This window comes from Eschrichtius robustus, chromosome 11 (assembly GCF_028021215.1).
Source record: "Eschrichtius robustus isolate mEscRob2 chromosome 11, mEscRob2.pri, whole genome shotgun sequence".
Classification (NCBI taxonomy): domain Eukaryota; kingdom Metazoa; phylum Chordata; class Mammalia; order Artiodactyla; family Eschrichtiidae; genus Eschrichtius; species Eschrichtius robustus.
In genome coordinates this window covers 21,730,111-21,750,043 of record NC_090834.1, presented here as the reverse complement: position 1 = coordinate 21,750,043, position 19,933 = coordinate 21,730,111, and positions in this window count along the sequence as shown.

Genomic DNA, 19,933 nt, shown 5'->3' with positions numbered 1-19,933 from the left:
GGTTATGTAACATGCACATTTTATTATTTTTAAAGCAATGATCATCTTAGAAGATAATGTGAGAAAACAGTTTCTTTTTTTAATCTGTCAGATCAAATTAAGTTAAAACTAAGCCTAAGGGAGAAAAAATATTGGTTTGAAAGATAGATTTTAGTCATTTAAAAACATTAAAATTCGTTATTTATGGGGCAGGGCGGATGAGGAACAAGGTTGGGAGGGAAACTTATCTCTGCGTAAGTTTTCATACTTATAGGTTTGTAAACCACGTGGATATTCAAAGAGTAAATAAAAATAAATGAATGTAATCAATTATACAGTGTATCAAGTGAGAAGAAATGGCATCATAAGATTAATGAATTGATTGCTTCAGTCTATTAGTATTTATTTTCCTTTTCAAGTTTAAAGTAATTGAGAACTAATCTCTTCCACATTGCTGCATGAGTTCGCTGAATCACAAATCCTATGCCTTTTCTTCTCTTGAAGTAAGTAGGTTTTCTTAAAAGTCCCATTTTCTACACTGGGCCTCTTTGCTGGCTTCCCAGGACACTGCATGCAGGACTCCAGGAAGCCTGATACCCAAGGGATGGGCCAGAGAACCATGTAACAAGCCAGGAAAAATAGGAAAAAATTCAGAGTCAGATGGAAGAAACTCAGGTTGGGCAAGAAAACACACCAGACTGGAAGACGCTCAGGCTGGCATTTTCCTGACCAAATAGGTTTGCCTGTGAGCAGTTCCAGCCAGTTGGGTAGAACAATCTCTAGGGGAATCAGAGAAGCCAACACAAGTGGAGAACAATTGTGTGGTGGCCGCCATCTTGGGAGGACCATGACCGGCCTCTCATGGACAAGTGTAAGTGCAGCACCAACCACGAGGCTCTCTCACCTGCTTCCTGAAACTTCACATTCCTTTACCTGGGAACTCAGCCTCCCGTCCAGGACAAAGGGCAGAGAGGAAACTGCTGACCACAGAGGGCACCACAGCACACCTTAGGAGCTGGAGGGAGGGAGCAAAGAAGCCGTAGGGAAGGCAAGTCAGAGTCGAGAGTTGGGGAGAAGGTAGACTGTGGCTGTGGCTTCCGGGGGCCACCTTAAGGGCCTAACTCCTGGCCTGAGCAGGGCCACGGTCATCAGGAGATGGGACCAAGGTCACCACCTCTGTGCTTCACTCAGAAGATGTAAACTGGGTGGTGAGCACAAGACTTGGAAACCTGGAATCTTAGCTCTCAATGCACACTGATGGGCAGAGCAGCAGTGGCTCTTGGTCAACTCTCTGTGGGCCTCCTTGGCTTTTGCACAGTCCCTCCTTTCCATGTGAGGCTTGCACAGAGGCAGCTCTGTGCTGTGCTGCCCCTGGGCACAGTCTGGAGCCATCGAGAGGGCAAGCTCTGGAGGCAGGCCACCTGGATCCAAATTCTCAGTGCTTCTGCTGACCAATCTGTGGTTATCAGCCAGCACTCAACAGCTACAAATGACAGAATTGTTAACTTTAGCCCAAAGGAAATGAATTAGATGGGTGTTGGAGAGTGGCTAGAGAACCAGGACAGGAGCCAGGATGGCCCCTGACATCTATGCCGTCTTGTCCCAGAGCTGCTGCTGGAGAGGATCCAGTCCCCCCATCCCCCATCAGTGTGTTTCTCGCGACACTGTGAGGAAGAGGAGACTGGGGCTTCGAGCTCCAAAATCCCAGAACGTACTTACTTTGGTGACATAGAATAGCTACTTACCTTATCTCAGCCTCAGTTTGCTCGTGTGTAAACTGGGGATGCCAGTAGTTTTACCACAAGAGGTAGTTCTGAGGAATCAGTAAAATCAGGGAGGACAGATGCTTTGGCCAGTGCCTAGCATGTAATTGGTACTCAGTACGCCTCAGCCATCGTAGCCCTCATTCGTGGATGACCCAAACCTTTGTTCCAAGGTGCCACCCTCTTTGTCTGGCCAGGGCGGCTGTTTCCCTGCAGGCTCTGGAAGGGCGGGCTTGTTGCCAGGTGACCTGGATCATCCTGACTACTCAGGACCTGTGGCCACCCTACCACCGGGTGCCTTCCCAGCAGGGGCGGGGACTCCTGCTCTCAGGAAGCCACTCCCACCATCCCTGTCCTTTCCCTCAGGACACCCCAAAGGACACCTCACAAATTCCTAGGAAAACTTTCTGTCTGCAAAAACATTTCACCGCAATAACTGAATTTGAAGTGTATTGATCCCCTGTTGTCAGCAGGAATAAAAAGCATGATTTACATCTGTCGCCCACAATCTGCCTCTTCTCACACATGAGATCGCAAGTGTCCCCCAACCTCACCTCTGCCCACCACCTGTGACTTCTGCTGACCCTAATCACAGTGAACACATCTTCTCAGCTGTTCCTCAAAGGTGTCGTTTCTTAACTTCATACCTCAGCAGCTAGAAAATCCTTCATCCGAGGAGTACAGATTGACTTGTGCTCTGCCCCGACACACACACACACATACATATACACAAAGTGTGACACCCACGGCCCCCCTCACTCACCTCCCAGTGAAATACGCAGTGCCAGATTGCTTGCCTTTGGAGTATTGACATACATAATTTATTTACGCAGTTTGTGGATTAGATCAGAATTTGTGCAGCTGTTTGTTCAGTTAAAATTTTTAAAAGCCTGTTAGGATTCTGGCCACGGCAGCAAAGAAGGAGCTGGATTTTCAGGCTCTCCATATAAGCAAACCTGGTCTACCAAAATCTGACCTACATAACTTGTCTCTGTCCTCCAGACTTTCTTTCTTTCGGTCCATTCCCCCATTTTGCAGTAAAAGTCAGCTGTCTACACTGCAAATCCAGTAGTGTCAGCCTCCCAACTCTTTCCCGCATGTGTTACCCCCGCCCCACCCTTCCCCCACACACCCCCCCCCCCAGCTTCCACATTGGCCCAGAATGAAGTTCAGCTTCCCCGTCGGGCCTTACAAACGGCTTTGCTATCTGGTCCTGCTCACCTCCCCAGACCCTCTCTCCCCTCCTCCAGTGCACCCAGCAGCACTAAGCCACGCCATCCTCTGCTCAGGGACTGTGTCCTTCTTAGCTGTTCCTCCAGCTGTTAACTCAGTGCCTGATCCAAATAGGCTCTCAATAATGATGGATTGAATTAGTGTGTGTGAATGAATACAAAGGGTCAGGGGGCATCACTCAACTGAAAGCTGTCTTGTTTAACAAAAGGACTTGAGGCCAGTTTCTCTGGAATAGTGGGGCAAGCCCACCTAGGAATTAATTAGTTATTGACGGGATATGGATATTATGGGGAAGGAAGCCAGTAACAAGTGAAACGAATGAGTTATAAGGACGAAATAATGGGAATTGGAGTCAATTGAATCATCTGATTTGTTCGCTCAACAAACATTTACAGGGCATCCACGGTGTGCCCTGGACCACACTAGGTCCCAAGGACAGAAGAAAATAGGAAACAGTCCCCACCTCCAAGGAGCTCAGAGTTTAGTAGGAGGAGAGAGATGTTTACAAAAATTAATAATAAAAATAAATAACACTAATGATAACAACAACTACCTTTGTTGGGCGTCCCCGACATTCTGCTTCCTGTCCTGGGCATTTTACAGACATTGTCTCATTCTCATTTTCCCGGCACATCACTGAGAAAGGATGGGGAGAGGGAGGAAGGGCCTTCAAGTGAGGGTTGCAGATAGAGCCGAGACGGGGCGCTAGGCGGGGCCGGCTGCCTCTCGGCTTCAGTTGGGCCCCCTCGGACAGGCTTGTGCTGGCCAGTGTGGCCTTCCTGCAGCTGGACCTGGGGCCTGAGCCAATCAATCTTGCAGTCCAGGCTGTCTCACGGGGGCCTTGGCAGAGCCCGTAATTAATCTGGCTGGAAACAGAACTTATTTTTACACCTCTTCACATCAGTCCCTATACACCAGGCTTGAGCACAAAGTGAGAAATCATGAATTGATCACAGCTGTGAAACCATGCTAATTAGTGTGAAGTGCTGAAACCCTCGTTTCTGAGGCTGGAATCCTTGGATTCCTGGCCACAAGTGATTAATACCACAAATACCTCTCTCTGCCCCAGCCTTCCAAAGCTTAGTGGCCAAGCCCCACCAGCAGCCCCCTGCCCACCTCCTGCCCAGTAACAGTTCAGCTCAAGTTCTACAATGGGCTTTGGAGTCATTAAATGGAAGGACTCTGCCCAAAGTTGCTGCAGCCACAACCAGAGTCCAAATGATTGTCGATGGGGTGAGGTACAGCATCTTAGAGCTCACAGCACAGTCCCTGAGAACTTAGACTTGAAGTCAGGTCACCTGAATTCAAATCCCAGCACCTACTTGCTAATTGTATAACCTGGGGCAAGTAATTCATCTCTCAAACTATCTGAAGTAAAGGACCAGTTTTTGGTTTCTGGGTTTTTTTTCAAACTTGGACTGATGCTTTTGTAAAATACAAGGACAATAAAATGCTAGAACAATGATCACATGGTTGGAAGTTGCAGCAATGTCCAATTGCTGTAAAAATGTTTAAAAGCTAATTTTCCATTTCTATACTCATTGTCATAAACCATTAACAAAAGGATCATGGATGAACACTAATCCACAGATCATACTCTGAAAAGCAGAGTCTGGCACAGAGTAAGGGTGAGAAAGTGTTAGCTGCTATGATTATGAGTCCCCTCCTACATGCCCAAGGCTCAGGTCCACCATTGCACACACACAGCGCTGGTCAACTCTAGACAGACCTCTGGAATTTGTACAGTCTCATCAAGCAAATGCATTGGGAGAGAGAAAAATTGTCTTCCAAGTAAGATTATTATTTGTTTATTTATTTACTTTTTGCTGGGAGGGCTCTGACTAAAATGTGTTGTTTAAATTTATTGGACTTTTTGTTTAGAATTGTTTATTTAATTACTACATTTTTAGTAGTCTTCTTAAGAGATTCATTTTCTTTCCTGAGGATCCCTGGATAACAGGGCTGATTCATGGGTGGGTGGGTTTCTAAGGGCCTATTATGTTGGCTTGATTCTCTCTTAGTGCTTAAAAGCTCTGTGAAGGTTATATAAATGAGCCAAAGATGACCTCTGTATATTGGCCCTTAGGTTGTTTACTTCTGCAAAGAAGGCTGGGACCCATTAACTCAAAATCTTAATAACTCATAACTCAAATTTGTACACTTCCAATTGTCTTAAACATAGCTCAAATAAGCAGATTTTTAGCCATTTAGAACCTGTCTGCTTTGCATAGCCTGTGAAACTTGCCCAACATTAACCAGCCATGGATAAGATAGATCCTGTGGCTATAAAGTCCCCAAGCTATTGCTGTCCTTCCAAGTTCTCTGACCCAGAGACTCCTGAGTGACATCACCTCGATGTGTAAGCCTCTTCTCTGACCCCCTCTCCCCTGGGGGTTCCCCTGCCTGAGTAGAGGTCCCCACACTATAGCCCTGAACGGTCTCATATTGTGAGGAACTTCCCCCACAGGCAAACCTGTTAAAATATCACCCAAATAAAGACTGTGTGTGTGCTACTGCCACCTCATGGTCATATCTTTTTCTTGATCAGCCCCCAAATCCTTCGCATCTCCTACACTGGGAGGACAGTCAGGGTTCTATGCTTTGAACTTGAGCACACAGTGCCTAAGGCAGTAAAGCTGACACTGAGCAGCTGTGGTAAAAGGAAAAAATCTGTTGGTTGCATCTTCCTACTACAAGAGGCTGGAATATGAAGTTGGAAAATCTGCCTTCAAAGTCCTTACTCTGTGTCTTACTGGCTGTGTGCTCTTTCTGAGCTTCAGTTTCCTCAGTGGGGAAATGAGAGATATAACATCCACCTTACAGGTTGTCACAAGGATTAAATGAATTAATGCATGTGATGTGTATAACACATCACAAATAGTAAAGACTCAATAAACAGTCACCATCTTCATTATCATTACTGCAGTTTCTCCTTATGTAGGCAGTGTCTCAACCTCCAGGTCTGGCCCTTTAGCTTGCCTCCATCCTTAACATACTTCTTCATTTATTTATTCACTCTTTCAACAAATAACTAAACACATACATACCTGGTTGTGCTCTATGATGAATCATGAAGAAATAGAAAAATCTAATAGACCTGTAACTAGTAAGGAGATTTAATTAATATAAAAATATCCCAACACAGAAAAGCCCTGGACCAGATTGCTTCACTAGTAAACTCTACCAAACATTTGAAGAAGAATTAACACCAATCCTTTTCAAACTTTTACAAAAAATTGAAGAGGCGGGAATACTTTCTAACTCTTTCTATGAGGCGAGGCCCAGCATTGCCTGATACCAAAGCCAGACATGATATTACATTAAAAGAAAACTGTAGGCCAATATCTCTATGAATATTGATACAGACATCCTCAAAAAATACTAGCAAACTGAATTTAGCAACATATTAAAAGGATTATACACCATGACCAAATGGGATTTATTCCTGGAATGCAAAGATAGTTGCAACATACAAAAATTAATTGATATAATACACCACATTAACAGTATTAAGGGGGAAAAATCACATGATCATCTCAATTGTGCAGCAAAAGCATTTGACAAAATTCAACATGTTTATGATTAAAAAAAATACTCAACAATGTAAGGAGATGCCTTCAATATAATAAAGGTCATATATGAATAACCCACAGCTAACATAGTACTCAATAGTGAAAGTTTTTCCTCTAAGATGAGGAATGGGACAAGGATGGCTGTTTTCACCAGGTCTATTTATCAGAGTATTGGAAGTCTTAGATAGAGAAATTACACAAGAAAGAGAAATAAAAAATATCCATGCTGAAAAGGAAAAATAAAACTGTCTCTTTTCACAGATGATATGATCTTTTATGTAGAAAACCCTAAAGATTTAACCAAAAAAAAAAAAAAGCCCTGCTATTGAAATGTAGCAGGACCCTATTGTCCTTCCTCCCCATGTCCTCCACCTGCCTTCTGTCTGTGAAAAAACCTTAGCCAAAGAATAAGTTTAATTAGAGAAGTGAGAAAACGCAGAAACAAAGGAGAACAGTCCAACAAGACTAAATAATAATACTTTAGTCATTAAGCATAGTCAAGGACCTTTATTTCCTTCTCAAGGGCTATAGATAATATTCTGAGCCATATCCTTTGAGCTGTCTTGTATATACTGAAACCCCCACCAGGTGGAAGACGTTAACTACATGATGACCAGACTGTAGCCATGACATAAGCTGCCACAATTCTGAGAATTGGCCTCATGGAAATGAGAACAAACTGACCCTGGAACTGAAGATTAACTGTACTTAAAACAAAGAAGATGACGCTGGTCAGACCACCGCGTGACCAGTTTCAAGATGACTGTCAGAGTTGATTGTGCTGTTTCTACATATAACCCACTCCTTCCGTCTATAAAAGCTCTTGCCCACTGATTGTCAGTGGTGGGGAGTTGGCCTTTGGACAAGAGTCCACCCATATCCCACTCCCCACCCCCATTGCCAGCATCCAAAACAAAGTAAACTTTCCTTTCTACCAACCTTGCCTCTTTATTGGCTTTTGAGCACAAGCAGCCAGACCCCCACTTTTGGTTACATTATTACTAATAAACAAATTCAGCAAAGTTGCAGGATAAAAAAATCAACACACAAAGGTTGGTTTCATTTCTACACACTAATCATGAACAATCTGGAAAACAAATTATGAAACTAATTCTGCTTACAGTAACATTAAAAAGAAGAAAATATTTAGGAATTCACATAACCAAGGAAGTGAAAAACTTGAACACTGAAAACTACAAAATACTGTTGAAAGAAATTTAAAAAGACATAAATAAATGAAAAGCTATCCATGTTCATGAGTTGAAAGACTTAATATTGTTGAGTCAACACAATCCAAAGTGCCCTACAGTTCAGTGCAATCCCTACCAAAATTAGGTCTTCTTTTTCTTTTTTTCTTTTTTCTTTTTTTTTGCAGAAATAGAAAATTCCATCCTAAAACCTATATGGAATCTCGAGGGACCTCAAAGAGTCAAAACAGTCTTGAAAAAGAAGAACAAAGTTGAAGGACTCACACTTCCTGATTTCAAATTTTACTACAAATGTACAGTAATCAAAACAGTGTGGTACTGGACTCAGTGTGGATCATGACAGAAATATAGACCAATGGAATAGAACTAAATGCACAGAAATAAACCTTCACATATATGGTCAAATTAGTTTTGATAGGAGCACCAAGATCATTAAATGAAGAAAGGACAGTCTTTTCAACAAATGGTAATGGAAAAACTGGACATCCACATTCAAAATAATAAAAATGGACCTGAAGGTGCTCAGAACAAGCCTCCCCAAAATGTGTCACTTGGCATATAGATTATTTTGAGCTGAGGGCAATCAAGACCCAGAAGCTCAAGAAAAACTTTTACTCCTCCCTTAATTACCTAAAAGAATTTAGATAGGGGGCCTGGTCCAGAAAGAGAGATAACTTTTTATCTGAATGACCTATCTGTATGGCAGAACATCTGACTACTAAACATCTGCTCTTCTTATCATCCTGTGAATTACCCTCCTCCCCACTGAAGCCCTAGGCCCCTATCTCATTCCTTAACTCAAAATAGCATGTAAAAAAAAAAAAAAAAAAAACTCAACTGCCTGACTTGTCCTTGGGTCTCACTGTCCTTGTGGGACCCCCATAAATGTGTAATTAAGCTCGTCTTTTTCTCCTATTAATCTCTTATGTCAATCTGATTATTAGACCAGCTGAAGAACCCAAGAAGCGTAGAGGAAAAAATTTTCCTGTCCAATAGACCCTTACCTAGTACCATATACAAAAATTAATTCAAAACAGATCAAAGACCTAAAAGTAAGAGCTAAAATTATAAAACTCTTAGAAGAAAACATAGAGGAAATCTTCATGACACTGGATTTGGCAAAGGTTTCTTGAATATGACATCAAAGGCATTATGTAACAAAAGAAAAAATTGACAAGTTGGATTTAATCAAAATTAAAAACTTTTGTGCATCAAAGGACACCATCAACAGAACAAACAGGAAACCTACAGAATGTGAGAAAATATTTGTAAATCACATATCTGATAAGGGATTACTATCCAGAATATATAAAGAACTCCCACAATTCAACAACAACAAAAAACCCAACTCATTCAAAAATAGGCTAAGGACTTGAATAGACATTTCTCCAAAGAAGATATGCAAATGGCCAATAAGCACATGAAAATATGCTCAACATCAATAATCATTAGGAAAATGCAAATCAAAATTACATGAGTAATTTTGAGATACCACTTCATACCCATTAGGGTGGCTATTTATCAAAAAATCAGAAAATAGCAAGTGTTGGTTAGGATGTGGGGAAATTGGAACACTGGTGCGTTGCTGGTGGAAATGTAAAATGGTACAGCAGTTGTAGAAAACAGTATGATGGCTCCTCGAAAAAATAAGCATAAAATTGCCATACTATCCAGCAATTCCACTCACTGATATGTACCCAAAAGAATTGAAAGCAGGTACTCAAACAGATACTAGTACACCAACATTCATAGAAACATTATACACAATAGGCAAAAGGTAGGTGCAATCCAAATACCCATCAACAGGTGAAGGGATAAACAAAATGTGGTATATTTATGTAATGGAATATTATTCGGCTTTAAAAAGGAAGGAAGTTCTGATATATGCTGCAACATGGATGAACCTTGAAGACACTATGCTAACTTAAATAAGCCAAACACAAAAGGACAAATATTGTATGATTCTAATTATACAAAGCACCTAGAATAGTTAAATATACTAAATGGGCACAGAGTTTCAGCATGGGATGATGAACAAGTTCTGGAAAAGAATAGTGGTGATGGTTTGCATAATAATGTGAACGTACCTAATGCCACTGAACTGTACACTTAAAATGGTTAAGATTGTAAATTGTATGTTATGTATATTTTACCACAGTTTTTTAAAAATAGGCAAGGTAAAACAATATCGATGAGAAAACTTAGTCCCTATCATACTTAGTTGATAAAACTATGAATTAAAGAAATTATTATTTTAAAAAAGAAATGAAGTTCTGATTCATGCTACCACATGAATGAACCTTGAAACAAAACTAAATGAAAAAAGCTGTAAAACAAAAGGTCATACTTGTATGATTCCTTTTATATGAAATGTTCAGAATAGGCAAGTCTATAGAGACAGAAAATAGATGAGTGGTTGCCTGGTGCTCGGGCAAGGGAGAATGAGGAGTGATTGCTAACGGGCATGAGTTTCTTTGTGGGATATCAAAAGTATTCTAAAATTAGAATCCTGAGTATTCTTGATGCATGTGTTATAATGGTGAAGGAACCTAACTAAATTGAACCAGAAAACAAAACAAAACAAAACTATAATCCTCTGACATCCCCCATTAAACTTAATTCCAGTGTCTTGAGGACCTAGTTGATTCTATCTTTGATGTGACTGGGAATTTATTTCCTCTTCAAAGCCTTGACCATAAAAAAGAATGACCTTTTAAAGATAGTTTGTAGGTTCTGAATTTTCCAGAAAGAACATTATCTGGTTCAGATGTGCAGTTTCTTTAGTCTAATTAAAAAAAAAAAATCCTATCTGATGTACTCTCATAAACGCCCCATGGGGATTTCTGCTAAATCTGAAATGCAGGCTTTCACGTCATGCCTCAAATATTTATTGAGTGACTGCTCTGTGTGGCTGGTGCTAGGAATATAGTGACATACCTGATAATGTCTCGTTCCCCACCTTCATCAAGCTTGCTGCCTAATTGGAGACTCCCAGTGGAGGTTTTCAGGTTTTGAGGATAAAGACTGCTGTCTTCTCTTCTCTATTCGGTTCCCAGAACAGGAGCTTGGTGTTGCCTCAGTGCTCATCTTGGTCCTTACTGGCAATTCCCCATGCTCCTGCCTTTTTTGTCCCTTCTCATGACACAAAAATTAAACATGACAAGAACCTAGTACCTTCAGTTCCCTGTTAGGTGGCTGGCTCAATTGGTAAACTCAAAATTTTACTAAATTTTGCTTGTCATTCTTCTTAGATAAAATTACTTAGCCCAAAGCAATCAGTATTATAAAGTCCAAGGCAGGGACATGGGGTTTGTTATTTAGAGATAGAGAGAATATTTTAGTGTTCTTCTAATCACACCATTGTTGAAAAGGTAAAATAATAACAATTATAACCACTCATGCTCTTGCTCTATGGTATAAAAGTGCTTTCAAATATATGACATCACCTTGTGAGGTAGGTAGTTATTCTTCCCATCAGAATGTCAGCTCAGGAGAAAAGGAATTTTACATTTTGCTCACTGTTGTATTTCCAGCATCTAGACAGTGCTTGACACATACTGATACTCATTGAATATTTGCCAGTTGCAGGAATGAATGAATGAAGGATCATAAATTTTATAAAAATAAAATTGAGGTTCAGACTCATCACAAAGTGAGGAGGTCAAAGTCAAAAGGCTGATGCAATTAGAACCCAGGAAAAATCTTGGAAAAATACACAAAAATATAATTTTCCAGAGAATACAGTCAGCAGTATTATGAATAACTGTTAAATCTTATTAGTCATCAGAAAATTCATATTAAAAACAGAGACTTTTTATGACTCAGGTCTATTTTGGTAAACGTTTCATGTGCGCTTGAAAATAATTTGTGTTTTTCAGTTGTTGAATATAGTGTTCTGTAAATAACAATTAGGACAAGTTGATTGATACTGTTGTCCAAATCTTCCATTTCATTACTAATTTTTAAAATCTACTTCTATTATTTACTAGAAATCTCCAACTATAATTATGGATGTTTTTGTTTTATCCAGTTCCATCTGTTTTTATATTACATATTTTGGTAGATGCATACACGTTTAGTATTTTTATGTCTTCTTGATGAATTGACCCTTTTATCATTATGGAATGTCCCTTTTTATCTCTAGTTATATTCCTTATCTTGAAGTCTACTTTTTTATATTCTTATAGTCACACCAATTTCATGATAGACATTTTTTCCACTCTTTCACTTTCAATCTATCTGTGTCTTTTTGTTAAAAGTATATATCTAAAGGGAACCCTTGTGCACAGTTGGTGAGATTGTAAATTGGTGCAGCCACTATGGAAAACAGTATAAAGGTTTCTCAAAAAATTAGAAATAGAACTACATATGATCCAGCAATTCTACTTTTGGGACTATATCTGAAGGAAATCAAAACACTATGTTGATCAACTTCAAAAAAAACCAAACCACCCAATCAAAAAATGGGCAGAAGACCTGAATGGACATTTTTCCAAAGAAGACATACAGATGTCCAACAGGCACATGAAAAGATGCTCAATATCATTAATTATCAGAGAAAGGCAAATTAAAACCACAATGAGATATCATCTCACACCTCTCAGAATGGTTATCAAAAAAGATCACAAATAACAAGTGTTGGAGAGGATGTAGAGAAAAGGGAATCCTTGTACACTGTTGGTAGGAATGTAAATTGTTGCAGCCACTATGGAAAACAGTATAGAGGTTCCTCAAAAAACTAAAAAAGTACTACCATATAACCCAGCAATTCCACTCCTGCATATTTACCCAAAAAAGCTGAAAACACTAATTTGAAAAGATACAGGTACCCTAATGTTCATAGCAGCATTATTTACAATTGCCAAGATATGAAAGCAAACCAACTGCCCATCAACAGATGAATGGATAAAGAAGATGCAGTGTATATGTATACAATAAGATACTACTCAGCCATAAAAAAAAGAATGCAATTTTGCCATTTGCAACAACATGGATGGACTTGGAGGGTATTATGCTTAGTGAAATAAGTCAGACAGAGAAAGATAAACACTGTATGATATCACTTATATGTGGAATCTAAAAAAATACAACAAACTAGTGAATATAACAAAAAAGAAACAGACTCACAGATACAGAGAACAAACTAGTGGTTACCAGTGGGGAGGGGGAAGGGGGAGGGGCAAGATAATGGTAGGGGATTAAGAGATACAAACTATTATGTGTTAAATAAATAAGCTACAAGGATATGTAGTATAACAGGGAATATAGCCAATTTTTTATAACAACTATGTATAGAATATAACTTTTTAAAAAAATATTTATTTATTTGGTTGTGCTGAGCCTTAGTTGTGGCCTGAGGGCTCCTTAGTTGTGGCATGTGAACTCTTAGTTGTGGCATGCATGTGGGATCTAGTTCCCTGACCAGGGATCAAACCCAGGCCCTCTGCATTGTGAGTGCGGAGTCTTATCCACTGAGCCACCAGGGAAGACCCTAGAATATAACTTTTAAAAATTGTGAATCACTATTGTTGTACACCTGAAACATAATATTGTACATCAACTATACCTCAATTTTTTAAAAAATCACTAAAAAAAAAGCCCACTATGTTGAAGAGATCTGCACCCACATGTTCATAGCAGGGTTATCTACAATAGCTAAGACATGGAAACAACCTGTGTCTATTAATGGATGAATGGATAAAGAAGTTGTGGTTTTATATACAATAGAATATTATTCAGCCATAAAAAAGAAGAAAATCCTGCCATTTGTGACAACATGGTTGGCCCTTGAGGGCCTTATGCTAAGTGGAATAAGTCAGAAAGAGAAAGGCAAATATTGTATGATTTCATTTGTATGTAGAATCAGAAAGAGAGAGAGAGAGAGGGAGGAAGGAGGGAAGGAAAGAAGGAAGGAAGGAAGGAAGGAAGGAAGGAAGGAAGGAAGGAAGGAAGGGAACCAAATGCATAGAAAAGAGATCAGATTTGTTGTTACCAGAGGTGTGAGGGTAGGGAATTGGATGAAGGTGGTCAAAAGGCACAAATTTCCAGTTATAAGAGAAATAAGTAGTGGGAATGTAATGTGCAACATAATGACGACACAGCAGTTAACACTGCTGTATGGTATATTTGAAAGTTAAGAAAGTCCTAAGAGTTCTCGTCACAAGGAAAAAAAGCTTTTCTCTCTTTTTTTTTTGTATCTATATGAGTTGATGAATGTTAACTAAACTTATTGTTGTAATCATTTCACAATATATGTAGATTAAGTCATTATGCTGTACATCGTAAAATCATACAGTGCTATGTGTAATTATATTTCAATAAAACTGGGACAAAAAGTGTCTCTCTCATAAACAGCATATAACAGATTCTTGCTTTTTTAAAAATCCTGATAATCTCTGCCTTGTAATCAGTTTCATCTATTAATATTTTATTATTTAATATTTTAATATTATAGTATACCCACAAAATTCATGTCCACCCAGAACCTCAGAATGTGACATTATCTGGAAATTGGGTCTTTACAGATGGTAATTTGCAGAGGTTATTCTGAATTAGGACAGAGCCTAAATCTGATGCAGTTACAAGCCAAGGAAGAAAGAATTGCTAGCAATCACTGGAAGCTAGGAGAGAGGTATGGAACAGATTCTCCCTCAGGGCCCCTAGAAGAAACCAGTGCTGCCTGGCACTTTGATTTTGTATTTCTGGTCACCTGAACTGTGAAAGAACTTTCTGTTGTTTTAAACCACCTAATTTGTGGTAATCTGTTAACGGCAGTCCTAGGAAACTAATACAACATTTATGGTAGTTATTGACATGGTTGAGTTTGTATCTACTATCTTCCTTTTGGTTTTTATATTTCCCATTTTTCTTTCTTTTTCCTTCTTTCCTGTCTTTTTTATTTTTAATTAAAATCGTAATTTAGTAATATTCAGTATTCCATTTTATTTCCTCTGTTGGTTTTTTTTTCTTATATGTGCCATCCTCATCATTTGTTTTTTTTTTTTTTTAATTTTATATTTATTTATTTTTGGCTGTGTTGGGTCTTCGTTCCTGTGCGAGGGCTTTCTCTAGTTGCCGCAAGCGGGGGCCACTCTTCATCGCGGTGCGCGGGCCTCTCACTATCGCGGCCCCTCTTGTTGCGGAGCACAGGCTCCAGACGCGCAGGCTCAGTAGTTGTGGCTCACGGGCCTAGTCGCTCCGCGGCATGTGGGATCTTCCCAGACCAGGGCTCGAACCCGTGTCCCCTGCATTGGCAGGCGGATTCTCAACCACTGCGCCACCAGGGAAGCCCCCCTCTGTTGGTTTTTTATCTATATTTCTTAGCTGTGTATGTATATTTAAGTGGTTGCTCTATGGCTTCTTATCACATAATTAGTATTATACCTTTTCACATAGAATGAATGAAGCTTACAGCACTGTAGCTTCAGGAACTCCCCTGTCATCTTTTGTGTAACCAGTTTCTGCAGTTTTCTTTCCACCAAGCCTCCCATTTTCTCTCCCCATTCTCTTTTCCCACCTTTCCCAGGACCCAATGATCTAACAGTAAGGCCAGATTTTAGCCCCATCTTACAGACTTGAGCACATCTATTAATGTTGGGTTTTTTTCATGAAGTAACTGAGAATTTGCTCAGGAATTTACCTCTTTAGAGAAAAGTATGAGCTTGTGGCAGCATCACCAGAACTCAGATTGATGGAGCTGGGAAGGACTGGGTGAAATTGTCAAACCCAGAGCACAAAGGAACAGAGAAGAATGCAGGAGTGGGCTGGTGAGGGGTGCTGCGAGCTGGGGCTGGGGGCCAGTGAGGCCTGATGTCAACAGGGGCCCTGGGCCTCCCTTAGAAGGAGCCTGGATTTTATTCTGATCAAGATTTTGAAACCCACTAATGGAAATTAAGCAGGGGAGTGACATGACATGATTATTGTCTAAAAGATCAGTCTGGCTGAGCTGTGACGAGCCTGGCTTGTAGGAGAGTAAAAATGGAAGCAGGTTAAGAGGCTACTGCCTTAATCCAGGAAGAGCTGATGGGAAAGACTGATTTCTCTGAACTTCCCTGAAAGCCTGTTTTAAAACCCCATTTCTCTGAATCAGTACGTGTATTTAATAAGGGAGCCGTCTCAGAACATGAGATGAAAGAAGAAATGGCCTGTGTGCACCACAGCTGCAGAGCCTGCTGTCAGATGGAATACATTGCATTTACCTGAAGAGCATAAAGGAAGTGGCTGGATGGAAGCAGAGATTAGCTACTTAAGGGCTTATTCCCTGCTCCCTGCGACCCCTTCAGTGGATGTGGGCAGAGTAGACGTGGGTGAGGCCAAATATTAGGGGTTCTATCAGTTGCCTTGGCTCATTCCATTTTTCTCGAAGTTGAGAAAATCCTCTTCCAAGTTGGAAAAGCAATCCTTGAAGTGTTTGGCTAAACTGCAGACTATTACCAAGGCCCTGGGAAAGCTTTTAATGTGTGTTTGAAGGAAAAACCTGCCCCTTTGAAGATTTGCTGATCTCTTTGAACTCTCTTCTGGGGCCTCCCTAACAGGCAGACACCGGGGGGCTGAGGGGAGTGAGAAGTGAAGGAAGCAGTCTGGCCACCCCAAGGATTAGGGGCAGTAATTAGGAACCTGGCCTAAATAGTCCTGCCATCTCCCACTTCCAGCCCCTACTCCCTCCCATGTACGTATATATAGATCAACAGGCCCTACCTGTCAGCCTGGCCCTACCCACTGTATCCCAGAGCAGATAAGATGGCCCTTACCATCAACAGGGGACGGGAGCCTCGTGGCTTGTAGACTTAGGATGTGCTAAAACAGACCAGCACCAGAGAACCTTTTTTTTTTTTTTTAATATTTATTTATTTATTTGGTTGTGTGGGGTCTTAGTTGCGGCTCACCAGCTCCTTAGTTGGGGCACGTGAACTCTTAGTTGTGGTATGCATGTGGGGTCTAGTTCCCTGACCAGGGATCAAACCCGGGTCCCCTGCATTGGAAGTGCGGAGTGCTATCCACTGCACCACCAGAGAAGTCCCAGAGAACCTATTTTTATGCAACAGATTTTGTGCTATGTGCTGAGATAGAGCGGTTGACAAAATTATGTGTGTCTGCTCTCATGGAGCTTGCATTCCAGAAGAGGGATGGGAGAAGAAAAAGTTCCCCAGGAATGAATGGTCTTACACCCACCCCTCTCCTCAACCCCTCTCCTCCCGCACACGGCACCACCACATCATACTCTTCTCTGACTGACTTTGTGGGTGTGGTAACCTGATCGTCAAGTGCCGGAACACTGCCTGTGTCGCTGCCTCGCCTCCAGCCTCTCCATCCACTGTGCCTCCCTGAGTGCCAATACTAGCCGGATTCTCTCCGAGTTTTCCAAGCCCTTTGGCACCCTGCTTGCTGTGTGAGCTAAGCCAGTGTCTCCCACCTCCATCCCACCATTTTCTCTGGAGCTATGATGAAGTTCACGCCCCAAGATGCTTCCTGCTTGAGCTTACATTAAAATAGTTCTGGCGCTTGAATATGCTTTATCAAGACTGGGCCATCTATTTCGTTTTCCTTTTCCTTTGGTCGTCCAAAAAAAAAATAAAATTAAAAAAAATAACTTGACTAGGATTTTCATTCCCAAGAATATTTCTCTCTCTAAATGCAACTTGAATCCAACCACCATCTCCCATGAGCTGATCACGCCCTCTTTGAAACATTACTATAAAACTTCTCACTACCCTCTCCAAGGGGGGACACAGTTTTTCGAGGCAGGAGCCCGATGACACACAGTTTTGAGTGCATTAGCCCGCTGTGGCCCCCTTTGCCTGGAAAAGCAATAAAGATATTCTTTTCTACTTCATCCAAAACTCTGTCTCCATGATTTGATTCAGCACCAGTGTACAGAGAAGCTGAACATTTGGCATCATTTTTGTAGAGATCCAGGTCTGATGAGGAATGATTGAGTTCTACAGCTTGAAGTCCTCACAGGGAGCAGAGCTGGACCAGTGTTCCCGCGAGCCAGGAAGCTCCAGAAGGTGTCCACAGGAGCAGGGAAGAGGGAAAGGGAATCTCTCCATCCCTCCCCCACAATCCTCAAACTCCACCAGCTGGATGGGTTTTTTTGTTTTGTTTTGTTTTTTTGGCTGTGTTGGGTCTTTGTTGCTGCACGCAGGCTTTCTCTAGTTGTGGCAAGCGGGGGCTACTCTTTGTTGTGGCACGCAGGCTTCTCATTGCGGTGGCTTCTCTTGTTGCGGAGCACGGTCTCTAGGAACGTGGGCTCAGTAGTTGTGGCACACGGGCTTAGTTGCTCCACAGCATGTGGGATTTTCCTGGACCAGGGCTCAAACCTGTGTCCCCTGCATTGGCAGGTGGATTCTTAACCACTGCGCCACCAGGGAATTCCTGGATGGGAGTTTTAACCTGGAGAGCTGCAGGCTCACAGATGTCATAAGGGGTTTCTCTTCAGATCTGGAGCTTAGAGGTAGAATGCGCTCAGGTCAGACAGCTCAATCATTCTCAAACCTGGCGGCGCAGTAAAACTTAAAAGACCAGAAAAGAGGGGAAAAAATTCCCAGTTCCCACTCCAGACCAACTGAAACAAACACTCTGGAATGAAGCCCAAACAACTATGTTTTTTAAAAGTGCCCCAGGTGATTCTAATGTGCAGTAAGGGTTGAGAACCACTTCTAATCCAACACGCTCATTTTGTAAATGAGAAAATCACGGCCCAGTGGAGTGGACAATAAAAGGCATTAGGCCAGTATAGGAGCCATTTTGGAAGAAATCAAATGAAATCCTCATCATGCACTACACAGCAAAATTAATTCCAGAAACTTAAATGTAAAAAACTCAATCCTTAAAAAAGAAAAGTAGAAAAAATATATGTGCATATTTATCTGCTAGAAAAATTATAAAGAAATGCTCAACTCCTTTAGTTAGAAAAAGAAATGTAAATTCAAGCAACACTGAAATGTCCTTTTCCATATAGTATATAAATAGGATTTTTAAAAGATGAATGCTGAATGGTGTGGGTGAGGCAGACACACACTATTTCTCCTCTTTTCTGAATGTCAGCTTGTGTCCTCTCACACATTGCTGCGAGGAATAGTCATTGTTAAGTCTTCTGAGAAGCAATTTGAAAATAGCTATCAAAAACTTTGAAAATATTCTAGTGAGAGTTAGGGTTTTCCAGAGAAACACAATTGATAGAATGTGCAAATCTATATATATATAGAAAGAGATATATTTTAGGGACTTGGCTCATGCAATTATGGAGGCTGAAAAGTCCAAAATCTATAGGGTGAGCTGGCAGGCTGGAGACACAGAAAAGCGCCAATGCTGCAGTTCAAGTTCAAAGGTCATTAAGCTGGAGACTCAGGAAAAAGCCAGGGGTTGCAGTTCGAGTCTGAAGACATCTGTTGCAAAATTACCTCTTGCTTGGGGGAGGATCAGTCTTCCCCCACCCCCAGGCCTTCAACTGATTGGATAAGACCCACCCACATTATGAAGGACAATCTGCTTTACTCAAAGTCTACCAATTTAAATGTAAATCTCATGCAAAAACACCCTCACAGAAACATCCAGAATAATGTTTGACCAAATATCTGGGCACTGTGGCCCAGCCAAGTTAACTCATTAAATTTGCCATCACAGATGTATTTTAGAATTAGACCAACCAGCATTTGAATCCCAATTTTGCCACTTAATAGCTGTGTGACTCTCTGAGCCTTCCTTTATCTGTAAAATATAAATAATAATACAGATCCTGCAGGATTATGAGAATTAAATTATGTAATGAATACAGAGTGCCTAGCATATAGTAAGTACTTAATAAATGGTAGACATTTTTATTACCTTTACTCATAGATTCCTCTTTTGGTACTCTATACTAAAAGAAATAACCTGATATGTGAAAAAGTTTTATCATCAAAGATGTTTATTGCTGTACTAGTTATAATACTGAAAAAATAAGAAATAGGAAATAACCTAAATGTCCACCCATTGAAGAATGGTTAAAGAAACTACAGTAGGAAAGAATATTAAGCAGCCATTAAAACTGATGAATGCAAAGTATCTTCAACACTACAGGAAAATACTCATGTCATATAAAGTAATAAAAGCAGGAAACAAAATTCATATACATTGTATGTGCTTAACTATATAAAAAAGGACAATGAAATATTAGTTATTAATTATTCAAATATTA